The following is a 19,594-nucleotide window of genomic DNA, read 5'->3' as shown; positions in this document are numbered from 1 at the left end:
AGGTTTAAGTAATGCTGTCGATCTCATTATTACCCATGAAGCAGGAAGGTTTAAGTGATGCTGTCGATCCTATTATTACCCATGAAGCTGGAAGGTTTAAGTGATGCTGTTGATCATTATTACCCATGAAGCTGGAAGGTTTAAGTGATGCTGTCGATCCCATTGTTACCCATGAAGCTGGAAGGTTTAAGTGATGCTGTCGATCATTATTACCCATGAAGCTGGAAGGTTTAAGTGATGCTGTCGATCATTATTACCCATGAAGCTGGAAGGTTTAAGTGATGCTGTTGATCCCATTGTTACCCATGAAGCTGGAAGGTTTAAGTGATGCTGTCGATCCTATTATTACCCATGAAGCTGGAAGGTTTAAGTGATGCTGTCGATCATTATTACCCATGAAGCTGTACGGTTCAAGTGATGCTGTCTAGTAAGTGAAGGAAGACGTGCTTCTATTCAGTTTTGGATTCTCTTGTGGATTTACATGTAACCTTTGCAGTTTCCGAGGCAAGGAAACCTTTTCGGAAGTCATGGATTTTCTTTTAAAGAAATTCTGCAAATTCACTGCATTTTATGTTTAAGCGGGGGTCCGAGTAGGTAGGCAGGAGACTTTAGAGCTCTTTTACAACCTCAAAAACCTTCCTAGGTCACTATTGTGTCAGTAAATTACGCTTCTAAGTATTCGATTTGAGCATCACGGATATATTTTGTAGTTCTTGCTGGCAGCTCTTTGACATTTCAACCTTTAAGCTTCTACGTGCAGGATTTGGGATCAATTGTGCATAGAGATTTGCTAACAATGTTGACGGCTGCAGAGGTCAAGAGAGCTGATTGTGCCTTTTGCACAGCATGGAAGGGGTGCAAGCTCATTGATGGTGTCCAGTGTTGTGTTTTGTGTGCAGAGCAGGGTAATTGGTGCCTGAGGTCTTCCAAAGGGGCTAGTTGTAGTGTTAAGCATCATGCCAGATTGATTAAATCCAGAATGGTTGTTTCTTTCATTTCTTTTTCCGGTTGACAAAATTATTTTGTAGTTTCTATTCCAAAAGAAAATTGAAATGAAAGATGTTTGGACCGGTACATTCTAATTTTCTTTCCCCATAAACAGGTCCAGGGATAATCTGTTATTATGGACAAGTTTATTGTCATACTGATCAAGGTTGGTGTCACAAAGGATGGATGAGAGGAGTGAGACATGGGGTATCCATGGTGTTTCCACTAAAGATTAATGCCCCCCAAGAATATGTTTCCTTTGCACTGTAAATGTTGTGTGGCAATATGTTTATGTTTATTGCTTATAACGCACCACAGTCCGCAGGCATCAGGGCGCACAAATGATACAGAAAATAGACCAACAATGCAGACTAAAAACCGTGCACAGTGGGCACAGAGTAAAAAAACTGTGCAGGAAATAATTATCTTGCAGAAGCAAATGTTCTATTTCAATAAAAGGGTCTTAAGTCTTTTTCGAAAGATCAAAGGGCTCTCTTCTGTCCGCATCTCGATTGAGAGATGATTCCAAGCCAGAGTAGCTATAACTGGAAAGGAGCGGCCTTTACCCCGGCTTTGCTTAGTCTTAGGATAAACAAGATGGTTAGTATTATTCAATCTACTTGACCTACCCTGTGTCTGTTGAGTGAGACATTATTTCAAATAGCTCAGAACTTGCCCAAAGAGGCATGTATGCGTCAGGGAAAGAGTTTTAAACATAATCTTGGAGGCAACAGGGAACCAGTGCAGTTCCCTCCTGGCCAAGGTTATGTGTTCCCTTTTGTAGATGACTTTAATAATGCGGACTGCATCATTTTAAAGGACTTGCAATTTCTGTGTACAGTTTTTGCTAGCTCCCCCAAGAAAGGCATTACAATAGTCAATGCAGGGTATTATAATAGTTCTGACCAGGGTCTCAAGGTTCTCAAGGTTCTCAAGGTTCTCAAGGTTCTCAAGGTTGTCACATATGGTTTGACCAACCTAAGAAGCCTTATGTGGTACTGCAACTTTTTTATAACATTTGTAACATGTGGATCTGCACCTAACGACTGGTCAGCCATAACTCCCAGAGTCTTTATCTGTTCTAAAACCCTGGTAGCGTGGCCGTCGATAGTGAATTCTGCATAATCCAGTCCAAATTTTGACCTTGCTTGGGGGGGTTCCAAAGACCAAGAGCTCAGTCTTTCCACTATTGAGGCATAGCCAATGTTGAGACATCCAGTACTTGATGATTTGGTAAATATCCTGCATGGTTCTCAAGTCATCACTATAATTTTCACTCAGGTCTATCAACAACTGAGTGTCATCAGCATAGTTGGTGAATTTCACCCCGGCTTTATCCAGGATATTGCACAGGGGACATAGATAGATATTAAAGAGTGCAGGGGATATGGATTGAACAGCGTCGGTATATTCTCGGTTTCATTATTGGAGCATACTCTAGGTTTTTAAAATACTAGTGTACTCTTCTTTTGAAATTTAAAATGTGCACAATTACAAGATATTTACATGTCAGCTTCCCAGTAGATTCCTAATGTACCCAATACAAGTAGAACCGTATGTATTTATTTCATTTATTGTGTATTTGTAAGGCACTTACACATCAAGAAATTGTGTTTCAAAACACCCACAGGGCAAAGGGGAGGGAACATGGGATAAAAGGCAAATAATACAATGATGAACAGGAAAGGGGCGGGCCTACTAGGCCTTGTGACCATTCAGAACGTGCAAGTGCAGGGAGAGAACAATCCTGTGTTTTTGACTCTTCTAATTTTAGCCCTCTTCTGGAATCATTGTATATGATGTTTTTTCTATTTGTGAAAGTTTCTTTAGTTTGTTGTTTGCTGTTGATTATCTCTTTGTTATCTCAATATTAACACTTGTTGAGTTATATGACACCCCCACTTGGGTTAAAGGAAATATTTTCGTTTAGCTCTGATTTGTTTTTTGTAACGTACAGTATATATAAGTGATCAAGCAGTGTGTGTACCGCAAAACGCGTCGTTCGTCTGTTACTTTTTTGTTCTATGGCATATTTAAAATAAAAGGACACTTTTGCCAGGAATTCTTCAGGTGTCTCTGCCTCATTGCTGGAAACCCATCAGGGTTTTCCTAAGCTGCTTTTGGGTGTGCATTCCGACTTTTTCTTTCTCGTATTGATTTTACTCTGGATGCATTATCAACTGTTGCCTGTATACCTATGAGTGTGTTGCAATCCGTTTTATAATGTTTTATAATGTTTTCTAGGCAGATGGGGAGCAGGTGCAAGTGGATCTAGGTCACCTGGCCTAAGCCCTCCCCACCTTGTACCTTCCTGCCTGCCGCTCTTTTTCACCACTTAGCAAGCCCCGTCCACCTTGTGCCTTCCTGCTTGACACTCTTTTTCACCACTTTTGCTTTCTCAACTCTCATGCTGAACATCCTTTGCATCTTATACTGGTGGCCCTGAATCATGCTATTCCCATCTTCATCTTGTATACTGGCTTGCAACATTATGTGTTACTACTGACTTCTGCAATTGTATTCACTCTCCCCTCTTGTTTCTCCACCCTTTGACTGCCAACTCTCTGTTCTCTCCTCCTTTCCTGTCTCCCCTTTCCTATCTCCTCCCCTTACTTTCTTCTATGCACTTACTCTATCAAATTTTCCCTGCACCTAGTATGATAGCAATTTCGTCTGTCTCCTCCCCCCTCCCCTTACTGGTTTTTCCTCCCCACCGCCCCTCCAGCGTTATCTGAAATGTTGTCAGGCCTAGTATGATAGTCGCTTGTTTTGTTCCCCCCCCTACCTTTCTGCACCCCTCTCCCTCACCTTTTATTTTTCTCCGGCTATACCAGAGATGACGTCAGGCCTAGTAAGGTAGTCACCTGTCTGTTTCCATTTCCTTCCCACTCTCCCGCTCGCTTCCTTATCTATGTCTTAGCTCTTGCACTATCTGAAATGTCGTCAGACCGAGTACGATAGTTCATTTCACATCCTTACTGTTCATGGCCTGTAAGAATGTCATTGAATTTTCCCTTGTTCCCTCCCTTGTCTTGAAGCATTTTGAAACACATTGTGTATAGGTGCTATAGAAATAAACTATCATATGTGTATTCTAATATTTGTATAACCCGTGATTGCACTTTAGCTTGCAGAGTATGATTATATTTGATTGTGGTACATTCTACCTTTTGTGAACTGTTAAGTCTATGATGTTTTATAATACTATAATGACAAAAAAGGGATCTTGCATTAATTGAGCATATTCCTTTTAGTACTTATAAAATGTCATTCTTAATGATGTATTGTCTTTAAAGTATGTGTTTCTAATGTATTTTGAACACCTATTTGATGATGTCACACTAAGAAGTAGAATGTTCTTTAAATATGTTGAGCTGTTTTTTTAAATGTAAGTACTGTTATAGGATGGGACGTGTGACAACGATGAACCCTTCACAGGTTTGTATTCCCCTCTGCTCAAGGAGAACTTCCTGGCTGATTGCTTTGAAGATGTTCAATACATTTGCACTTTTTCTTTACTGATGCCCTTTAAAGATGTGCGCCTGGGCATTTATTGACATTTGACGGCAGTTACACAGTCTTTGTTGGAAATGTAGAGCCATGGCAAGTGGACTGGTAATGTTGTAAAATATACAGTGGACACAGCCGAAGGCCGTGCTCGGCCCTGGCTAGTGGACCCGATACACATGTATAGTGGCCACGGCTTAAGGTCTTGGCCACTGGCCATGGCCTAAGTCCATGTGTAGTGGCTGGTAGCATTTTAAAATATATAGAAATGTATAGTGGGCGCAGATGAAGGCCGTGGCCACTGGCCTTGGCTGCAGACCATGGCTAGTTGCTGGGTAGTGTTGTAAAATATGCAGCGGACTTGGCCAACGGCCATGGCTAGTGGCTTTGTAGTGTTGTAAAATACGCAGTGGTCAGCCGAAAGCCGTGGCCACTGTCCATGGTCGATGCCATGCCTAGAGGCCTGGTAATGTTGTTGAATATATAGTGGACATGGCTGAAGGCCATGGCTAGTGGCTTCATAGTGTTTTAAAATATACAGTGGGCAAAGCACGGCCAAAGGCATGGCAGAAGGCATGGCCTGGCTTTTAGTGTTGTAAAATATACAGTGACCATGGCAAAAGGACATGGCCAATGGTGTGAAAAAACTGAGCTCAAGTAATGGACCAACAATTATGGTTCTACTGAGGGTCCATTACGCTAGTATTACATATGGCGCATATGTTACAGACATATTTCTGCAACCAGCAGTGCAGCAGGCCGCTCGGGATGCCTGGTGATGTGATGATACACGACTCTAGGGAGAATCAAGCACATGTGCAGTCACTAGAGGCATCTGTAGGAATATTACACTACCAAACTTTAAATGCATGTAAGCGCATTTGGCGGTAATCGTACAACATTGGCAGCAGTTAGCAACCCAGAGGACGCGCCCGGCACACAGTGGTGAACTGATCTAAGTAAGTAGCCACATATAGACCCCGGTGAGTTAGAGAAGCTTGCAGGGGGGGCAGCACCTACTTACAATTGCTTCACCATTAGGTTATTTGTATCATCAGCAGCACTGCACCATTTAAACAGACTGTGACACGAAAATGAGGGTCACATGAGGAGCCAGCTAAACATCAGGACAGGAAATCCTATGCTCGAAACAAGACCACACATGGGAGTCTACAGTGGGCACCAAAGCTAGGTAAGTACCAATCTAGTTTGAACTCATTTGTACAGCATAGAGCGTCTTGCAGACCATTCACAAAAAATAATTGCTGCTTCTCCACAGATTAGCAGTACAAGTGGAATGTTTTAAGCTTTCCCCAGGAGGATATCATTTGAACAATGAACCATCTTCTCAATTCTTGCCTTGACAAGCTACCTGTTGCAAATTCATACAAGAAAGAGCCCGAAAACAGGGTAAGAAATTCAGCCTCCATTATGTTCCTTTAATGGATAGAGGATATGTACGCTGATAAACTGCCAAAAATGTAACCCATAGCCAATTTTTACAGGAAACCTCCATGTAATACAAATATCAAACATATTCTCATAAAACTACCATTTAATTAAAATAGGAGGACAGAAGTGCATTGCAAGGTCAGTAAATAGTGATTTGGCCACATATAGATAGAGTCACTAGCTAATTGACCAATTTTTAGCATTTTAACTTTCATACTGATAGATTACTTGTGCTGTCTTTCAGGGTTCAACATTGCATATGGTCCTGAGGAAGGTGGTGGAATTACAAAACTGCCGAAATGTTTGTTTTCTCCAAAAAAGAGACAATGGGCCTCATTATGAATCCAGTGTTAACCCTAACGGTGCTACCGGTGTGTTGCCGCCAGACCCGTAATATTTAACCGGCGCCACCTGGCTATTACAGGTTCGGCGGCCAGGAGGTCAGCCGCTGGTACATTTGATAATCCCCATTCCCATAGAGTGAGTGGGGACAGGGGAGCACCACCACTATTGGCAACAGTGCCGGTGCTCCCATGACAAGTCTGCCTACCGTGGCAACTGCACCCAGCAGGGTCAGACCTGTCAGGCATAGCGGCTCCAGCAGGCAGACTTGTAGTTTGCCAGCCCAGAAACATGGGTTCTGGTGAGCTTACCGGCACCCTTGTTTCCGGAACGGCAACATTATAATGAGGCCCATTGAGGAAAATATTCTGAAATACCAACAAACAGATTTACTGTTACCACCACTTTGTCTGGCAGAATTTCTGCCTGATTACAAGTGGTGGTAGCAGTGTAAATCCTGATTTATTTTGGGTCCATTGGACCCAATGGGGCTTTTTTTGCAGAATTTCTACAGCAGAATTACCGCTATGGTAATTCCACTAATTCTGCCGATTTTTTGGCACTGAGTGGCAAGATTTACCTCCAGGGTTTTGCTGGAGGTGAATTTTCCACTCAAAGCCAAAACTCATAATTTGGCGTAGTGCTAAATATGAAGGTAACCGAGTTACCTTCAATTTTACCACTTCCACCATACTCATGATGAGCCCCACCTTTTTGTAAAGAGTGAGAGACACAAGATGTAGACCTGGATTCAAATCAAGTGTTTATTACAGTGTTTAGTGGTGCACACATTACGAGCAGATTTAGAAATATTGCTTTTCATTTAGTACTAGCAAAAACGACCCATTCACCAAACGGGTTCTGTGGACAGCCATGATAACACTCATCATTTGTTGAAAATCAATGATCCTGTAGGTCGCTGTCCCGATTCGTCTATTGCTTGATGTGCTTTGCACTTTGAAATAAACTGCACTAGGAATGGGCATGTGTGGCTGGCTGACATACACTGAAGCAGACATTGGGGGGTGTCAAGAGTTGGTGTGCTGCTGCATACTGGGACCTACTGTGCTCTGTGAAAAACCAGAGGGTATTTCATAGCCTAGTCCCTGGGGATCCCATACTCAGGTGGCCAGAAGAAGGCCATTGTAATTGAATCCCAACCCTGGGGGTGGACAAGCGATGGAGGATCAACTGGATAGAGGGTACTCTGGGAATTGGGTTGAAGCGTCTGGTGGTGAGACATGGAATCACCTTTTTTCCCTAACCCATATAACCCCTATCCCTGCTTATTTTCTGGGAAACTACAACTCACATAATTCCTCCCCACTCTACACTGAAGTGACCTCGGAATGGGGCGGTAGGGGGTTAACGGCACCAGCATCCTTACCGGTGCCGTTAACCCCCTACCGCCATACTCGGAATGAGGCCCAGTGTGTTTGAAATGTCTTCAATTTCCTCTTCAACAAACTGCACATTTGTCCAATTTCAAGGGGTCCAGTGACCAGGCCTTACAGTCAGAGCCAATGATAGATCTGTTGAGTCACTGCTGCTGCGCTCTCACCAGACAATCCAGAACCTGTTTCTTAAAATGTTCAGTATTTCGGTAATTATGTTGCTACCCGTATAGCTCAATGTATTTAATGCAGTGACACAAGTAATCTTCTGTTGTTCCAATTTATTTTTTGATTGAAGTGGTGCTCAGCCTGAATGTTTTCCTCTTTAAGAAAGAATTGATTATCTTACATAGATAACCACTTTCTCACAATTTATTCTGTAAAGTTTCAGCTTCCTCCAGAATGTGAGATCTTTTAGTCCAATTGTGTTCTCTCTTTAAAAAAATGTTTTTAATGTAATGCACATTTTAAACTTGTTGGGTGAAGGTTGGAGCACTCCAACCACTCATTATTTTCTTTAGACTTGGTGTAAAACTCTGTAAATTATTTATTATTATTCTTGCATATTAGTAGGGCCAGGACAGCAATCTGGTCATCGTTACATGAGATAGCACATTGTATATGGCGAGTAGAGTAATGTACCTGGTTCCTATCCATATCATCAGCATGTCATTTGCACATATATCTGAAGTTGTTAGATGAAAGAATTCTTCATTGGTAGAGCTGCAAATTCCATCAAACATTTGGTGGGAGTTTTAAATGGTGGTGTACTCCACTACTCTGTTCACCATATCCCCAGGAAAATATCATGTGCAAACCTTCAGCATCGAACAACACTAACTATTATTATCAATGTTGTTATTCTTGTAAGTGGAGTCTTTGATATAACTTGAAATAAACAGTACATTTGGTTTAAAAAATATGTACACAATGTGGAAAAGGGTTGCAAAATATAGCCTGCGCCCGATAAAATGGGTTCTCCTGAAGAATACTTCTGGCTTACATGGGCCTTTGTTAAAAAATAAAATGTGAGGAGGACCAGATAAATCTTGGAAGATTTCTTGCTTTTTTGTTGTCCAATCCATTGTCACTGATTTAAACACTTTGGTTTGTATGCATTGTTGAAGCTCTTGTGTGGTGTCTGTTTGTATTGGATGGCAAATCTGAGTGTTATTCAGTTACCTCATAATTTATTCATAATACTTAATAGAATCCATAATTAAAATGCCCACGCCTTTATCAGTGGGTTTACCGAGGATGGAATAATTCTTAAACAGATTCTTTATTCATTCTTCTCCCCTTGAGTGATATTATGTGTGTGATGCTGGAAATGCCTCATGGAGGGACATGGCCTCTTAGTCCTTGTCCTACCACACCTCTGTGTGTTTTTTCCCAATGTTTTCTGCTAATGAGGTCCAGCTGGACCTCTGACAGTGCAGCTCTTCATGTATTCATTTTGGTGAACAATACCCATGGGATATCCTTATGGCACCCCTGTGTGGGAGTACACCCATGTACGCCTTATGTGTGTTTTGGGCACTTGTGTGTTGCCCACAGAGCAGTGTGTGGGCTGTTGGCAGCTACATGCTGACTTGGCAGTCTCTTAGAGTGTCGTCCATTTTTGGGACAATGTAAGGGAGGAAGGGTCTCCCGGGCCCCTCTTCATTCCTAATAACGCACGTGATGTGTTTATTCCACGGTTGACAACGCACCTCTGGCCAAGGTGTGAGGTTGCCATTCAATCACTCATAACTGTGCATGGCCTATGAGCTGTGGGACTCCATTTTGTGTTAACTACCAACTCCATTTTCTTCTATGCCGCATACAAATGCTGAATGCAAGCCTGCACCTCTCCCCTTCATTCTCTGCACACAGCCAGCATGCCAAACCCCCAGCTCCTCCCCTTGGCCATCTCCACGGCTGTCCTGTTCTCATGGAAGCTTGGGCGCAAAGTGTAGTGAGCTAAACACTGTAGCTCTCCTCTTCCTTCTACATCACTGCCCTCTGTTTGACTGGGCCAGACCCTTCTCCTGGAAAAAAAGAAATATGTCTCCACAAATCTGCCTCCGCACCAGCAGACCCCTTTTAAAGAAATATAGACCACAAGCCCCTTAACCCCACACCTCTTTGATGTAACCGTTGCATGCCCCTTGCCCGTGTGCCACTCTAATTCACCCCCATATCACTAATCCCATGTGGCCATATATTCTTCTTGTACTAAAAAAAGAGTAAAACACCTGCATTGGATTCAAAGAGATGCTTGATTAATGTGTTTTTGAAATACTGTGTTAGATAAGGCACACTCTTGATGGCTCAGGTCAAAATATATGTATTGTACTAAAATGTGTGTGGCCAAAAATGCACAGAGTAAGAAAGAATGAAATAATGCAAGGTGGACATTGCCTGACCCTGCACCCCTCCCAGATGAGCCCAGCCGACCCATGTGCTCCAAGAAAGTCCACAGCTGACCAATCCTGGAGCAGCACCCTTAAACGAAATGTAATGTCCAGTCCCCTTTGCCCAATGAACATGATTTACTGTATCCCCTATAGTACACGTCATAGATGACGTGTTTTTGTAATATAATGTGTATTTTCTGTTGTTTGGCCAGAGACTCTCAGAGTAGCAGAGTACTCTGCGTGCCCCATTTTAACTTTATATAAAGACTTATCTTTTACCTCACTTGCACTTGGCCCAGGTCTCATTCCCTACTGGGGTATGTCCATTAGTGTCTATTATTTGGTTACTTCATTGTAATTGTGGGGAATGCCAGCTTTTAACACCAAGGGCCTGCCATAGGAATCAATGGATTCCTGCAGGAAGGCAAGATGGCCTCTGTGGCCTCTTGGTTTGTATTGCTTTTTACATTGTTTCCCAAATTCCTGGGAAGCCCTGACTCTGTCCCTTCCACCAGACTGGAATATTAAATGGAAATACCATACATGGGTCTGGGGCGCCTCCTGTCAGACTGACTGGAGTCTTCAGAGGTCTATGTGTTGTGGGTACACCGTCAGGGTGGGAGAACTCACATTCTCTGTTATGGGTATCTGGTTTCTGTGTGTGGAACAATGACTGAGGCAGCCCTGACTGAAACTGACATGAATGCAGTGTAGTGTGCTGAAAGGCTGGATACTTACCCCAATACACATTCTTTGTTATGGGTGTCTGGGTGGAGTGAATGTCCTGAATGCCTGTGAGCCTGATTGGCTGCCAGATTGCATGCCCTTCTGCGTAACTGGTTGACTGAGCCCAGCTCAGCCTAAGTGAATAGGAACCAATGTGTATAACAGGGGAGCTCTCACCCACTGATTTGTTCAGAAGCTGAAGTCAAAGCTGAAGCAAAAAAAAGCTATTCCTTGAAGCCCAGCTTGAGGGGAGGTCTGCTGCTGCATTTTCTTTGTGTAATCTAAAAGCTGCTGTGTTCTTCCAAGGACTGATCCAGAGAGGACCTGCAAAGGAGACCTCTCCCCGAGCTACAAGAGACCATCGTGCAACCTGCATGCCCTGGAAGCCAGTCCTTTGTGCCTGCCATCTGGAGAAGGGGTCTTCATGAGTCCTGAAGAGGAGTGCCTAGCCATCTCTCTAGTCAAAGAAGTCCATTGGCATCACCCAGGGTCTGGAGGAACATTTTGTGACTGCTGGAAGCCGTTGCAGTCTACTGCCCAGAAGAGGGGTTTCCCAGGCATAGTGCTGCTGGACACTCGAAGCTGCAAAAGTTGCATACTGCTAAATAATACTTCAGGGGACATCCTTGCCCTCATCACTGACTACTTGTTCCCACAGTAGAAGGTGCAGGGGTTGCTGAGTGCAGAGAAAGGTCTGCTGGTGTGTTTCCCACCACCAGATTCCAACAAAGATGCCCCGAGAGTCCAGACTTGGTGAGGATTCAAGGTCAACTCCAGTGGTTGAGTCCAGGTTGCCAGAAGTTGTCCAGACACCTGTTCTGTGGCTGCAGCACCAAAGAACCGAAAGTCGGAAAACCGGGATATTTGAAAAACAACACCAAAATGCACTAGTCGCCACTAGATGTTATTGAAGGGTGCCAGGGGTCTTACTCTCATCTGCCAAGCCTTTAAGGATCCCACAGCAAGTTTCACATTCACAGGACTTCTACAGTCAGAGAAATCGTCGACCAACGGAGAGCACTGTGAAGAGCAAAACTCCTGCACTTCAGAAAGACTTTGGTTCCATTTTTCTTCTTGGACCCAGCATCCCAGTAGCTCCTTTTTCCAAAGGGGGTCCATCTTTGAATTGAAGCATCAAGTGAATCCGAGAGACTCTTCTGCCTTGCCTGCCAAGGCATCAAAGGTTCTGTGACGAGAAAGAGCATCCTCTGGCCACAGGAGTCCTCCAGGGGTCCCAGATTCGTCTTGGATCCTGTTCCTCTGTGGCCCCTCAGGTACTTTGGGGTGGTAGTACCTTTAAGAAGAAAGTAGAGGGTTAATGAAAAATGTTGGACTGGGTTTTAAAAGACAAGACACATTACTCCCTAACCTTTCCATTACAGGTGAGGGACCCTGACGCAGAATTATGTATCTAATCTAATGAAAGCATTCTGCCACTGTGCATAGCTAACATGCCTTTCTTGCCAATCTATGCTGTTACACCCCACTTAAGAATTTGCATACCTATTTAAAATTGTCTGCAGTTAGTGCATCTATTTCTGAATTTAAGTATTTTTTGGAACCACATAGAGTGTATATAATTGCCATTCTTTGAATAGTATTCTCCAGAGTACAAAATGCTATTATTCATATGTATATATTTTGGTAGCAACCTTATTTTATATAAAGAAGCTGTGTTATCACCTAATAGTTTGTGGACATTCCTTTGCAGGGGCTTGGGGATTCACTGTACTTAAGAACCTACCTGCATCACCTCCTGAGAGCTTAAGTCTTGGTTGCTCTTCCATTCTACCATATAGGGAACCTTGGCTGGGGTTGCTCTGTGCCTTTGGCCCAACCATATAGAGAGCAGAAGTACATATACCCTCCTCCAGTCTTTACAGTTTCGTTTTCAAATTATGAATTCTCCAACAATTAAAATAATATCTTTAAAAGTGAGGATTTCAGGGCTTATCATGTTCATGTGGGAGCACAACTAGATTTGGTGCTTAATCTTGTATTCTCTTCTTTCTTCACAGGTGTGAGTTTTGAGAAAAACATATTAATTTCCAGTCTCAATGGCCCTCATTACGACCCAGGCGTTGGACCATGGTGCTAATAGCACCATAGTCCATGCCGGTAATTTACCGACTCCGCCATGGCGGAATGGGGAATTACCACCCCATTCCGAGCTTGGCGGGGCGGTAATTCCCCATGCCGCCATGGCCCTTCTCCATTCCCATTTTTGCCCCGTAGGGCTCAATGGGAATGGGGAAGGCGCTAAGTACGGTGCCGCAAATTGCGGCACCGTACTTAGCACCAAGGTCCCTTTGCGGGTTGGTTTTTTAACGCTTGCTAAAAGCAGGCGTTAAAGTGCCACCCGCAAAGGGACCTCGTAATCAGGCGTTAAGGGTTTAACGGCGCTGCCACCTTTTACGGCGCCAATAACCCCTTAACGCCTGGGTTGTAATGAGGGCCAAAGTGTCAAAATGTAGTTGTTTTTGTTGGAAAACAAAAGAGTCCTCTAGTCAAGAAATTGATTTTGTCTGCCATCAAAATGGGTATTTCTCTCACCAAATCCGTGAATATAGCCTCATTTGAATCCTGCCACATCTTAATGAGGGGGAAGTAATGGTCCCGTCTGCCCCTCCCCATCATAAAAACAATCTAGCTGAAACGAGTCCACTTCTCCCCTTTCGACCATGTTCAAGAGGACTATTCTATTAATCCCGTCATTATAATTAATGCTGATACCCTCTGAAGTATTAGTATAAATTAGAGGTTTCCATCGTGTCTGCACCATCTATTTGAGTTATGTTGAAATTTGCACTGCTCTTGAGGGTCATAAACACATGTTTAAGCTATGTATCACCACCTATTCTTTTGCATTCTTAATGCCTGTCTACATTTTTCCAATCTTTTGATTAAGAGTAACAGTTCTATTTTGTGTATGTTTTCAAATCTTTTTCATGAGGATTTTTACATCAAGGATCTGAGTGCCATAAATAATAATTATTTCAGTCATATTTTCAAGTACAGTGGCATGCTTTGCTACCAAGACTCTCTGTGAACTCCATCACTTCACATCTACTTCCTCATACCGTTACCAGGCTGGATGGCTGATGATGCTAAATAGGGAAAGATTTCTATTTCTTCTCCTGGTTCACAAATCTATCGATGATAAGATACCATTGTATCTATCCTCCTCTTTCCAACTCTATAAGACTTCTCGTAATCTCTGCTTTGCCTCCTCAACTACCCTTGTGGCTCCTCACCCTCCCTGTGCTTCCTCTCGCTACCGCTCTTTCTCGCTTTTTAAAATATGTTTATTTTAAATCAAGGCAGGTTGACAAGCATAAATCAAAAACAGTAGCAGAGACGTGTTGACCCCCAAATATCTCCCTCCAGACCTGTCCCTCCCTCCCTTCCTTCCCCTTCCGAGGCCTCCACCCTCTGGGCTGTCCGTTCTGTGGCCCCACTGTCTATGTGTACCCTCCGGGGTCCTCCTGGTCTCTCAGGGTCCATCGGGCATTGATGGGTTTGTAGGTTAGAGTGGGAAAACGTTAATCATATTCTAGTACAGGGCCCCAAATGTTCTGGAATCGGTCGAGAGTCCCGGCTTTTGCTGCTGTTAACTTCTCCGCTATCAATATGTCCCATAGTTTTGTCCACCATTGAGCCACACAAGGGCCGTCCGGGTACTTCCAAAAGCGGGCCAGCACCGATTTCCCAGCTAGAAGGCATCGGGTCAACAGTTTTGCCGTATTCCCGGAGCGTGGGTAAATTGCAGGGACCGGGACCCTAAACAGGACTTGCCCTGGTTCCAGCGGGACTGCTACCCCGGTGATTTGTGCAATAGTTCCCAGGCATAGTTTCCAGAATTGCTGGATTTTCGGGCATGTCCACCACATGTGGAAGAAAGAGCCTGGGTGACCGAATCCTCTCCAGCAAGAGTGGTCCACCCTGGGGTTCATGTGATGAAGCCTGAGAGGGGGGTGGTACCACCTTAGCATAATCTTATATGCACATTCCTTGTTGGTGACACAAGTGGATGAGGAGTGTGCTTGGGTCCAGATGTCCACCCATGTTTGGTCCTCTATTGGGTGCCCCAAATCGACCCCAAATCGGCCTCCCACTGGGCCATGCAGCAGGTTCTCTCTGCCAGGAAATCGCCCAAAAAGCACCTGTATAAGGTGGATATTCTGCCTCGAATCGGGGGGTCCTTGAGCGTTAGTTCAAGAGGGGTGAGAACGCGCGTTGCTGCTTGTAGGGTTTGGGGATGCGAGCACCAGTGACGTAGTTGTATGTAGGTAAATATGTCTTTTTCCTGAAGATGGAACCTTTCCTTGCATTGTTCAAATGTGCAGGGTGCATTTCCCTCGTATAGCTGCTCTAGGGTTTCAAGGCCACCGCTTATCCAGCGTTGGAGGTTGCGGGGGTTTGACCCGGGCGAGAAAGCTGGGTTATGGAAAATCGGTGATTGTGGGTTCAGGCCCCTCGGGACGCCCTTCCGTTTCAGTGCCCAGTCCCAGGTATTCAGGGTGTGTTTGGTTGCTATAAGGAGGCCTCCCCAGTGTATTCTGAGGGGGGGGCGGGATGTGTGGCAGAAATCGTAGGGGTAGGGGCAGCTGTGATTGTTCCAGTTCTACCCATCTGGGGCGGTTTGTGATTGTTTGCCATGCGTGGACATGTTCCAGTTGGGCTGCCACTCTGTAGGCCTGTAAGTCCGGGACTCCTAGCCCTCCTGTTTTGGAGCCACCCAATAGTCTCTTGTAAGGGATTCTAGCCTTCTTACCTCTCCAGATGAACTTCAACATTTTCCTCTGTAGATCTCGGAGGGTTGGTGCGGGAATTGCCACTGGGAGGGAGGCGCAAGCGTAAAGAAACCTCGGAAGCAAGTTCATTTTGCAAGCGGTTATGCGTCCCATTAATGAGATCTCCTGGGTCGTCCAGCGTTTCAGGTCTCCCTCTAGTTCTTTAAACAGCTGGGGAAAGTTAGTCTGGTATGTCTCTTTTGGGTCTGCCGGGATGTAGACCCCTAGATAGGGGATGGCCCTTTTTTCCCACTTGATTGGGCTCATCTTGACCAGCATTTCCCGTTCCTCCGGGGCGGGGCCAATGCCCAAAGCCGTTGACTTAGTGAAGTTGACTGAAAAGCCGGACACCTCACCGTAGCTTGTTATCTCTGCTAAGGCGTGCTTCAAAGAGGTGCGGGCTTCCGAGATCATAAGCAGGACGTCATCGGCGTATAAAGCGATTTTGTGTTACGATGGGCCGACCTGCGGGGCTTTAATATGGGTGTTTTGTCTTATTTTCTGGGTGAAGGGCTCCATGGTGAGTGCAAAAAGCAGGGGGGATAACGGGCAGCCCTGTCTAGTTCCACAGAACCATCGTTTGGAATGCTGTGCCGAAGCCAAAGGCTCCCAAAGTGCATTTCATGAACGGCCAGTCCACTCTGTCAAATGCCTTGGTAGCATCCAAGTCCATAAGCACTAGTTTTTTGGAGTTTCGGGCAGCAAGGTCCACCAGGTTTAAGGTCCTCTGGATATTGTCCCCTGCTGTCGGGTTTAGGATGAAGCCTGCCTGATCCGGCTGGATTATCTCCGGCAGGATGTGGCCCAGGCGATTCACAGGTATTTTGGAATACAGGTTTGCATCTATGTTCAGTAGTGCTATCGGTCTGTAGGAGGCCAGGTCTCTTGGGTCTTTCCCTGGCTTGGGCAGGAGAATGGTGGTTGATTCCTGCATCGAGGCGGTCACTGACCCTGTTTCTCTGAAGAAGTTGAAAAGTGTTACCAAGGGGGGAATCAGCTGGGGTCTGAATAGTTTGTACTACCTCGACAAGAATCCGTCCGGGCCTGGGGCTCGAGTTTTGAGAGACTTGATGGCTTCTTCGACCTCTTCCTTTGTGATTGATGCCTCCAGGGATTCCCTTGCTGAGTTGGAGAGTTGGGGCAACGCCGCGCTTTGGAGGTATTCCTCTTGTTTAACCTGGTTTCACGGAGTAGCTGTCATGACCTGGGTCAAGTGGGCTACCGCCAGTTGCTGTTTTTTAGATTCTGAGTATTGGACGACTCCCTGAGAGTCGCGCAGGCCGGAGATGGTGTTAGTTCATTTTATTTTGGCCGGTTTGGCTACCAGGATTTTGTTTGCCTTGTTGTTCTTTGCATAATAAGATTGATTGGCCTTGGCCATTAGGTGCGCGGTCTGTTCCGCATAGTGGGCTTCTAGTTTTTTCCTGGCCATACACAAGGCACGCTGCGTTTTGGGGGACCAACCTTTTTTTCTTATGGGTTTCCTCTGCCGCTTTAAGTTCTTCTTCCAAGGCCGTCCGGGTCTGCCACCTGTTCCGGTGATAGGCCACCCCCTGTGCGATCAGGACACCTCTGAGTACTGCCTGTATGGCATCCCAGTTATTCGCCGGGGAGGTGTCGGAGGCTGGATTTTCTTCAAGGAAGTTCTTGATCGCGGTTGTGATTCTGTCTCTTGTCGACATGTCATTGAGGATTGGATCATTTAACGACCATTTGCGTGGGGAATTAGATTTGGGGTTTTGAGCCTGGATCTCCATGATCACTGGGGCGTGGTCGGATAGGATTCTTTTATTTTTTTATTTATTTTTTTTTTTTTTATGGAACGCTTCACGAATTTACGTGTCATCCTTGCGCAGGGGCCATGCTAATCTTCTCTGTATCGTTCCAATTTTAGTATATGTGCTGCCGAAGCGAGCACGTCGGATAGGATTCTTGAGCCGATGGACACCTCCTCGATGAAAGCAAGAGTTTGTGGGGACGCCAGGAGGAGGTCAATCTTTGAGAAGGTACGGTGGACATAAAAGTAAAAGAAGTAGTCTATTTCAGTGGGGTGAAGGACCCGCCAGGAGTCCACTACCTCCAGGGATCTGAATAAGTGTAGAAGGCTCAGCGCCTGAGCGAAGTCGTTCGGGGTTGCGGGGAGTGATTTATCTCTTATCGGGTCTGGTACTCCGTTGAAGTCCCCTCCTATTATTGTCTGGCCTTCTGTGAAGCGTGAGAGAGAGGAGCTTAATGAGTCGTAGAAGTTTGATTTGCCAGAGTTGGGGGCATACACCGAGATGAAGATTTGACTGCCATGAAATGGCCTTCTGGGCATGATTTTGTGTCTAGAATTTGGGGACGTAGGTCTTTCCTAAAGCGGATTGTGGTGCCTCCCTTTTTTGTTTCCCCTGAGGCAAAGAATTGGAGTGGATATAGCCAGGAGTGGAGCCGCCCGACATCCGCCCGTAACAGGTGAGTCTCTTGGAGCATAGCCACCGCGGCCTCCTCATCCTGGAGTTTCTGCAGGATGGTTTTCCGTTTGGCGGGTGAGTTCAGCCCATTGACGTTGAGGGAGAGGAGTTTTAGGTTTTGGTGGTCTGGGGCCAGGTCTTCCTCTGCCATCCGGTTTTGGGGGTGGTCTATGGTGAGCGGGTCAACCGGCATCCCTGGTGAGAGCTAAGAGAGGGTCAACCTGCTCTTGGGATTTTAACACAAGCCCCCAACGGGAGGCCGTAACTTTAACTAGCGGGTGGGCCGACATTGTGTGTGTGGACGCACCCTTGGCCAACAGGGCCAACAAATAACTCGGTATTGTGAGTTTCCAAGGACTCAGGTTTGGGACGTTCCTAGGAGTGGGCATGAGCCGTGGATATAGCCTGCCGCCATAGGTAGCAGTGCAAGTTCCTTACACTAGAGGTGATGGTTCTCCACGGGGCAGGGCCAGATGGTCGGTGGGTATGTTTGATGGGAGCCTACCGGGTGCGTGTCGGTCCTCAATTATCTCTTCCTGTTGCTCCACTGCACCTTTGACCATTGCGGTCGACTGGGCTTCGAGAAAGGGGCTGACTCCGGGGACTCGGTTACCTCTTAGTCTGGTGAGGCGGATTCTTTGGGCGAGGTTGGGTGCATTATTTTGCTAGTGTCTTCTAGGTGGCTGATTCGTCGCACTGCACCCTTGTATGAGAACTGCAGGGCCGTTGCAAATAGCCTTCTGTATCATACCCTTTCGTCTCGGAGGAAGAGTGCCAGGGGCCGGAGCGCCCTTCTCTTCTGGAGAGTAAGCATTGAGAGGTCTTGGTAAATCTGGAGTGATGAGCCTTGAAAAGAGAGATCATCCCCAGTACGGCTAATAGCTGAGATGCCTCTTTAGTAGTGAAGAAGTGGACCCTCGTAATGACATCTGGGGGGAGATCCGAGTCTATTCCCTGGCGTGGGCGTAGTCTATGGGTGCGGTCCAACAAAAGCTGGGATTTATCCAGCTGTGGGAGCAACGACTGAAAGAAGTCCCCAACGTATTCCGCCAGGTTTTTATCGGGTATGGAGGATGGGATCCCTCGGATCCGGAGGTTGTTACGGTGGGCCCTATTTTCAAGGTCCTCTTGCTTGAACTCTACTCTTGTAGGGCTCTGATCGATCGCTGGACTTTCTCCAGTGTGATTATGTGTTCTTGCGAGTGGTACTCAATCTCTCCCAGTCTCTGCTCCACCTCAGTCACCCGTTGGTCAGTCTGTTCAACTTTGGTGGTGAGTTCTGACAAGCATGAGCGGAATTCAGTCTTGATGCCTGCCATAAAAGCCACTAAGTCTCCTCTGGTGGCGAGAGCTTCTTTTCCTTCATGGGATTTCTGTGGGGTAAGACTGGAAGGGTCCTGTTTCTAACCCTTGTCTGCTGGCGAGAACATGGTGGCTATATCTGGGTTTTTGCTGGTCTTTGCTTGTTTAGACATGGCGGTCGAGTGGGGTCGACGTACCCAGAGGCGTCGAGGTTCCCTTGAGGGGTTCTGAGAACGTGG

At 45.6% G+C, this 19,594-nt stretch overlaps 1 non-coding gene across 1 annotated transcript; it reads right to left on the bottom strand.

Annotated features, from left to right (window-relative positions):
- Positions 1-17,411: 17,411 nt before the first annotated feature.
- LOC138448192 (U6 spliceosomal RNA) lies at positions 17,412-17,518 on the bottom strand. Its single transcript, XR_011260039.1, has one exon. It is a non-coding gene; the product is annotated as a U6 spliceosomal RNA (small nuclear RNA).
- Positions 17,519-19,594: the final 2,076 nt, after the last annotated feature.

This window comes from Ambystoma mexicanum, chromosome 3q, assembly GCF_040938575.1.
Source record: "Ambystoma mexicanum isolate Mex_15411 chromosome 3q, UKY_AmexF1_1, whole genome shotgun sequence".
NCBI classification, from domain to species: Eukaryota; Metazoa; Chordata; class Amphibia; order Caudata; family Ambystomatidae; genus Ambystoma; species Ambystoma mexicanum.
The sequence above is the reverse complement of the archived record's forward strand: the minus strand, read 5'-3'. Positions and strand labels throughout refer to the sequence as shown.